We start from the raw sequence: 8012 nt of genomic DNA, 5'->3' as shown, positions 1-8012 counted from the left end.
TGATTGCTTGCTGGTGCTGCTCATTGGCCAAACCCAACTGTAAGTCAGAGGCAAGGAAGACTGGTAACATTTATCATAGAGGTCAGCCTCCAGGGAGTACAGAGAAGGGCAGAAATTTTCCTTGCTGGAGGTGAGTGGCTTGATAAATGGAGAATAATCAGGTAACCTGTACCAACTGATTTCAGGCTTTACTCCAGGACACAGGGGTGTAGCAAAGTGAACACAGATTTGAAGGCCAGAAAGATCTGGATTCAAATTCTACTTACTAGTAGTGAGCTTTTGGGATCTTTTCTGGAGAAAACCTGTTGGGACGGCTTCAGGAGAGTTCTAATTTATCCTTTCTGAGTTTTGTTTTCCTTATCCAGTAAAATGGAAATAAAAGTAATAACAGCTGCCTGCCTAATTGAGTTTTTGGGAGTATTAAACCAGTTACCCAAAGAAAATGGCCTGACATAATGCTTGACTCATGGTGTGTGTTTGATGTTTTTTGGTTTCTTCCCTTAGCCCTTCCAGTAGCTACCCCTTATATGGTAAGATGCCTGCCATGTGGGCGTGGGAGAACCAGTTTAACCATTTTTCTTTTACCAGGTCCCTGTGGGGAGTCCCCTGTTGACTCATAACTGGAGCACTGGGCGGGACTCTTTTGTTCCCGGAACCTTGTTTATTGGGGTCCTGTCAGGAGGGAACTACCTATTCTGCTGGTGTCACTTCTCTGAAGAAAACCTGTTGGAACATCTTCAGGAGAGCTCTAGTCTTAGCTTTCCACGGGGACACTGGTTCTTAGGGAGCTATTCCCTGCATTGCTGTACGAGTCTTCACCGTTTCTTTAGCAAGTTTTATTCCCCACTGATAGGGGACTGATGCTTAAAAAGCTCGTTCTTCTTCCCAGTGTGCATTAGGCGACAAGGCACACACTGCTTGTGCAAGACCTTGGCCAATTCAGTTCCTAATAGTTAAGGTCATCTCCTTCCTATCTGATGCCACTGGGGAAGTTTTTGTTTGTTCGATGCTATTGTTGTTTTGGAGTGGATGAAAATACTTGGTTACTTGTGTGTTTTGACTGGACACTTGTAAATGACATCGGTGATTTTAAAATAAAAATCCACAGTAGTCGTTCATTGAACTAACTATTCACTCATTTAAATCAGCATTTTTGTGCCAAGCATAATTTTGAGTAATCACCCGTATTTCTCACAACCGTCTTGCAAGGTAGAGCAGTGACTTACTTTCAGCTGAGAAAACTGAGGCTCAGATAGATGGGGTGACATGTCTAGCTTGTAAGAGGCCAGTGTTGAACTAGAGCCCACAGATTTACCTGAATCAAAGCACAGAGCTCAGTTTACTTTTGAGATGGTTGCGGAGAGTCATTTGCAATATTTTCGTTTATCCATCCACGACTATTAAAAAAAAAAAACCCTAAGACTGTGAGTTTCCTCATAACAAGGGTAAATCTTATTCATCTCACTGTCGATCACTGCCACTGCCATAACATGGGGCCTGATTAATGTTTGTTGAATGAAAAAATGATTGACTGAATGAATCATCGATACAAAGACATTCTTGTCTCCATGTAGCATTTTTCTAATGAATATTTATATTTCATTTGACACTGTTTGCAAATTGCATAATATTTCCCTTCAGCATAACTTGCAGTGTGGAAATACTTCCATATGCTAGATGTTTCCCCTCATTTGACTGAGGTAGGGAAAAGACTAAGAAAAACAACACATAGTGGCTAAGCATCCACGTAAACACAAGTTATAGCATGTACTGTTCATGAGTGGGATACTTTGGAAGGTGGATTCTGCAAAGATACTGAAGTAGACATTCAACTTGGATTGATATGAGTGAGGAAAATGTTCACATGCAGCTAAATATAGTTTTATATTAATACACTGTGTGTGTAAGGAGGTATAGAGTAGTGGTAAAGAGCATGGACCCTGGAGCAACTCCACACATTCAAATCTAGGCTTTACTACTTACTAGCTATGTGACCTTGGGCAGTCTGTCTGTAAAATGAGGAAAGAATAGTATCTACCTCATGAGATATTTGAGACATTAAATGAGTTAATACACAAGGAGTGCTTAAAACAGTGCCCAGTAAATGACAAGACTCAATAAAAGTTATTATCTTCAAACCCTATTGAGTCTAGCTCAGAAAATTATCTCAGATCTCTTCCACCCTCTCCATCCCCTTATTTCAGGAACTCATCAAGTCTTGCCTAATTTACTTTACCTCCGAGCTCACCCTTCACATGGTCACTGGAGTGAATCCTTGAAGTCTCACATTAGACCAGGCTCTTATGTTCTTGAAGCTCTGTCTTTGTTCCTTATTAACTTCAGGACTAAGTTCAATCCCTTTAGCATGGCCTTCGAGGCCCTTCATGAACTCATTCCTTCTTCCTTTGGCCTCATGTTTCGTCACTCCTACAAGCATGCTATATTACAGGTACCAACAAACGCCCCAGATGGAAAAAGTTGTATTGGTTTCATGAATACATAATACTTGAGCAAGAGGAGTGAGCAGCTAATTTTGTTGATGGACTCAGGAAAGACCTCAGATAAACCAGAATATTTAAGTTATGCCTTAAAGAATAAGTTGCTGTTGGTTAAGCATGACCAGGTAAAGGTGATGGGAAGGATCACCTAAATTGAGGGAAGGATTTGCACACTAGTACAGAAAATCTTATTGCATTGCATCAGGAAAATCAGCTGCAAAAGACCTCTTTAAAGCAAAGACATCAACTTGAGGACTAAGGTGCACTGACCCAAGCCATGGTATTTTTAGTTGCCTCATGACTCCTTTGTCTAAAACCTCCTAACAACATCCCATTTCATTCAGTAAAAGCCAAAGTCTTCACTGTGGCCGACAAGGGTCTGCATGATCCACCTCTTCCCAAACCACGTTGTCTTGACCCACTGCTACTTGAACTTCTCCTGCTTCTCCCGTCAGCCTTCTCTGTCACTACTCAGCCACACTGGGTCCCTTGATGTTCCTCAGACATGCTCACCATGCTCCTGCATAGGAGCCTTTGTAATGACTGCTCCACTGCCTGCAGTGGCTTTTCCTTAGATGCCCATCTGATTGGCTACCTCATTCCGGGCCTTCAGGTCTTACCCCAATGTCCCTTCTTTAGTAAGGCCTCTTCTGGCCACCTTATCTAAAGTAGCAGCCCCCTCCTTCCTTTGCCTTTTTTTTTTTTTTTTAACATGTAACACTATCTGACATACTCTATATTTTTCCTTTAAATTTTACATGTTGTTTGTCTTCCTCTTGCTTTCTTGCATCTATAATATATGCTCCATAAAGCCACTGATTCTTATTTTGTTCCCTTCTGTATCTCTTGTGCCTAGAACAGTGCCTGGTGTATAGAAGTGACTCAATAGGTATTTGTTGAATGAATTAATCCAGGTGGGGATTACAGCAGTGTATTACCACAGGAATCTGGTACTCAGGTGGTAGATCTAGGTTAAAGATATATTTTGGAATCCTCCACATTGAGGTGACAGTTGTGTGGGAGTAGCTAAAATTGACCTAGGAAAAGATATCTAACGAGGCTTTAAAAAACGAGCAAATAAAACCCCGAGGAAAACTAATAATTTAAGGCTTACAGAGGAAGAACTAGATTTGAGAGCAATGGCTTTGGGGTTATAGGGCTGAGTTAAAATCTCTGTTCCATCAGGTACTAGCTGTGTGACCCTGAGAAATTGACTGGGTCTCTCTTGGCCTCTATATCCTCAACAGCAATTGGGGAAAAAAAAAAAAAAATGGTTCCCACTTTCAAAAAACCCACCTGCATCGAGTTGATTCTGACTCAGAGCAATCCCACAGGACAAAGTAGAACTGCCCCCTAGGTTTCCAAGCTATAATCTCTATAGAAGCAGACTGCCACATCTTTCTCCCATGGAGCAGCTGTTGGGTTCAAACCACCAACCTTTTGGTTAACAGCCAAGCACTTAACCACTGTGCCACCAGAGCTCCTTGGTTTCTACTTTAGAGAGCTGTTAAAAGGATTAGTAGCAACAACAACAACAATGACAAAAATGCATAGACACTAACAATGAGTATAGTTTATTGTTGATATTAACACCATTCTTGTCGTCAAAATCCAGGAAAGAATCCTTCAAAAAAGGAGTATAATAGAAGATAAATGACAGGAAATTTTCATGAAATAGGGGTAGTAAACTCTGTAGATGTTGTTATGTGGCCAAGGATAATCCTAGCGAGAACTATGTAAGGCCCTGGGGTAGAGCTGCTGATAGGACAGTTTTACTTGAACCGAAAAGTCATAATCCAGTATTTTAAAATGAGCTAATGTTTTGTGGAAAATAACAATAATTGTCCTAGAAAAAAAATCAAATAAAAACAAAACAAAACAACAACTGGGCCCTCAATTGTGTACAGCTGACACATGTAGGAACATGGTGACCCAAAAATGTGCTCTCTCTGGTCTTTGGGAGATTTACGTGCTCACTAGTCAGAACTAGTTTGCTGGTTTTATGAGGGTAAGATATTATTGTGAAATGCTATTCAGCTGGTGATGTGGGTGTTTATTTACAGATGGCTGCCATCTTGATTTATTGTCTGTCAAATTATAATTATTAAGGATGGAGTTAATTGTCATTCAACCACCTGGTAATTACCCACTGTACTTTCATGTGGTGACAAATCTGTACTTTAGATCAAAATTGCAAAGTTTATAAGATACTTCACTTCCATGTTTGTCTTCATTCATGTCTCATTCAAAATAAATGATTAGTAGAAATTATCAATACTTTTAAGTGTAATTTGTGAATCACAAAGTAAAAGAATTGATGATTGTTCTAAATGTTTTTGAGCCAGAGAGCTAGTATAATGATAATCCAGGAATGTGAGTTATAATGATTGGAATTAAAATAATGAGACATGCTCTTTCAAAGGCTGGTCTAATAAAAAAAAATTTTTAACAATGCTCCTAGTATAGTCCACTGTGTATCACCTAGAATGGTGGTCTATAACCCTGATTATTTGTTTGTCCCATTGTTTACCAAAGCCACTTTAACCTTCTGCCATTCTGAATTTTTAGGATACAATTCAACAGAGACAATAGGTTACCACAATCTTTAACTCATGTCTGTGGATGAGATTCTCTGCTTGGTCCCTCTTCAGGGAGACACTTGATGGAGCCAAGGGGATAAAGAGGAGGGGAAACATATATGCCATAGGAGCTACAGCCCTCTTCACATTTTTGGTGTCTGGCCCCCTCTTTGTGTACTCTTCCTTTCTGAACGTATATATTTTCAGGAGGACACACATAATTTGCTAAATCAGTTAGTAGAGACTGAGGTGGAAACTTCCCTACTAGGTCTCACTTTTTCCTCACTCACAGGAAAACCATCCAGCAAACACGTGCCAAGCTTCCTCTGGTTTTTAGAAGAAAAGCACAGAGGGAAAAAGCCCATGTTCCTGGCTCCTTAGTATTTCCATGAAGAGTCACCTTCTAATTGGCAACAGACATATTAATGTCCTTGGTGGCTACAAAGTCTCACCTTGGCATTTGCTGTGCAGTAAGACATACATACCCTGGGCTGATTTCTGCTAACACCTCTTCCCAGCCCATTTAGGGAAAAAACGAGAGGGGGTGAAGGGGGGATTGCTAACTTCTATACAGAAAAAGTGAGAAGTCTGTTCTCACATCAATAAAGGCCTTTTTATGGTAATTGTACCATCTCATCCTGAATCTAAGACTATAACTGAATTAGACATTTCCAGGAAACTCTTCTCTTACTCAATGCTAAACTAATGACCACTGGCTTTATGGGAATAGCCCAACATGGAGACTACTTCCATGAATGTTTGGTGAATTTTATTTCTTTTCTTTGGGATTGAAGAAGATTTGTACTTTATGAAATAATAAAAAAAAGGCTCAGTATGAAATTTGAACTATTATTCTTCTATTCTGTTCTACTCTGATATCATCAAGATTCAAGGCAAAGTAGGTAGCTAAGATCTAAAGTGGGTTGCAAATTGTACTTGCAGAGTGGAGGACTCCCTGAAGTTCTGTCATTCTCCAGGAACCACTCATTACTGTCATGATGATTTATCTGTACATATCCATCATCTTCATAGCAGAAAAGTACTGCTCAGTATTTGCTTCAACATCTTGTGGGAGAAGTCTTTGTACCTCCTACAGGAAACATTGAGTGAGAAGAGTTTAAATGACAAGTGCGCAGGTCCACGTGCTGTGCTGGTCAGGTTTAGATTCTCTCTTGGTCTTCTGATATTGAATCCTGTTCTTGAGCACAGAGACACTTCTTCTTCTACTTTTTTAAGAGCCAAGTTTTTAATTTGTTCATTTCTTGCGTCTGAAATATACTTCAATGACATCCTTGGCCTGAGATGCTTTGTCATAGTCCTGAACAACCACACAACTGCTTTACAGGGTTCTCCTCTCTGTCAGTTTTTCCGATGCCTACCCATTCTCCTAGTTTCTTTTAATCATCACCTTGACTAGGCTGATTTGGTGTTCAGCACAAAGGGCCTCCACCAACTTAACATACATTATCACAGTTGGATGCAAGCACACAAAGATAGGTTTTGTGAATTCCCTGTACTAGGCCATTGTGGATGAGAGTGGTCTTCAGCACCTCTTGTAAAGCCGTGTAAAGTCCTTTATCCCTCCAGCAGCAATGTCTTCCTGAATCACAGTGGTGGATTATGAGTAGAGCTGAATCTTGAACACACCTGGGCCTCTGCCTCTGTGAAAATCAGTGGGGTCAGGGAAAGAGACAGTCACTTCTTAATCCTGCTTGTCAGTATGTCAAGCCAGAAGCTGAGATTGGAAGGAATGGAGCAGAATAACATGCTTAAATTTCTCAGTAGAAAACAAATTGTGTCTGTCACATTTCCTTTCCTTGAAATGATGGGCCCAAAAACTTTGACAAGAGCCTCGATCTGCTGCAAAAGACCCCTTTAAAGTGTTAAAAAGCAAAGATGTCACTTTGAGGACTAAGGTACACCTGACCCAAGCCATGATATTTTCGATTGCCTCATATGCATTCAAAAGCTGGACAATGAATAAGGAAGACCAAGCAAGAATTGATGCATTTGAATTATGGTGTTGGTGAAGAATATTGAATGTACCATGGACTGCCGGAAGAATGAGCAAATCTGTCTTGGAAGAAGTACAGCCAGGATGCTCCTTAGAAGTGAAGACAATGAGACTTCGTCTCACTTACTTTGGACATGTTATCAGGAGAGACCAGTCCCTGAAGAAGGACACCGTGATTGGTCAAGTAGAGAGTCAGCTAAAAAGAGGAAGACCCTCAACAAGGTGGACTGACACAGTGGCTGCAACAATGGGCTCAAATATACCGATGATTGTGAGGATGCTGCAGGACTGGTCAATGCTTTGTTCTGTCGTACCTGGGATCACTATGAGTTGAAACTGACTCGATGGCACCTAACAACAACCACAAAAAAAAAAAAGAAGCTTAGAAGAGGCAACACTATCATTATTATCATATTATTGTTGTTAGGTGCCGTCAAGTTGATTTTCAACTCATAGCAACTCAATACGATGGAGTAGAACCACCAACCTTTCGGTTAGCAGCCAAGAACTTACCTGTTACCCCACCATGGCTTCTTTTATGCCTGGTAGAAATATCTTAATTTTAGTACTGGCAAAGGAGTGGTCTGAGAGTTAGTGGACCCGGGGCCCTGTCCTTGCTTGGGACTGACTGGCCAAATGAACTTGGAAAACACGTTTCTTTTCTCTAGCCTTGATTTTCCTCCTTGATATGATGAGATGATAACTAAAACTTCTCCCAAGTCTGAATTCTTTAAGAAGTTGAAAGCTGTAGAAGAATGGATGAATCACTCTGTGAACCTCTGAGTCCCATGCACCCACACCGAGCCAAGTGGAGTGGGGGTGAGGAAGAGCTCTGGTTGATCCTTAGTTCTGTGAGGTCAAACCTTACTTGAGGGGGTAAGCCTATTTCCAATTCTAGATTATACGTGGAACATTGACAGA

At 40.7% G+C, this 8012-nt stretch overlaps 1 pseudogene; it reads right to left on the bottom strand.

The window, feature by feature from the left end:
- Positions 1-6332: 6332 nt before the first annotated feature.
- On the bottom strand, positions 6333-6689 carry LOC126082432 (40S ribosomal protein S12-like; annotated as a pseudogene).
- Positions 6690-8012: the final 1323 nt, after the last annotated feature.

Source organism: Elephas maximus, chromosome 9, assembly GCF_024166365.1.
Source record: "Elephas maximus indicus isolate mEleMax1 chromosome 9, mEleMax1 primary haplotype, whole genome shotgun sequence".
Classification (NCBI taxonomy): domain Eukaryota; kingdom Metazoa; phylum Chordata; class Mammalia; order Proboscidea; family Elephantidae; genus Elephas; species Elephas maximus.
The sequence above is the reverse complement of the archived record's forward strand: the minus strand, read 5'-3'. Positions and strand labels throughout refer to the sequence as shown.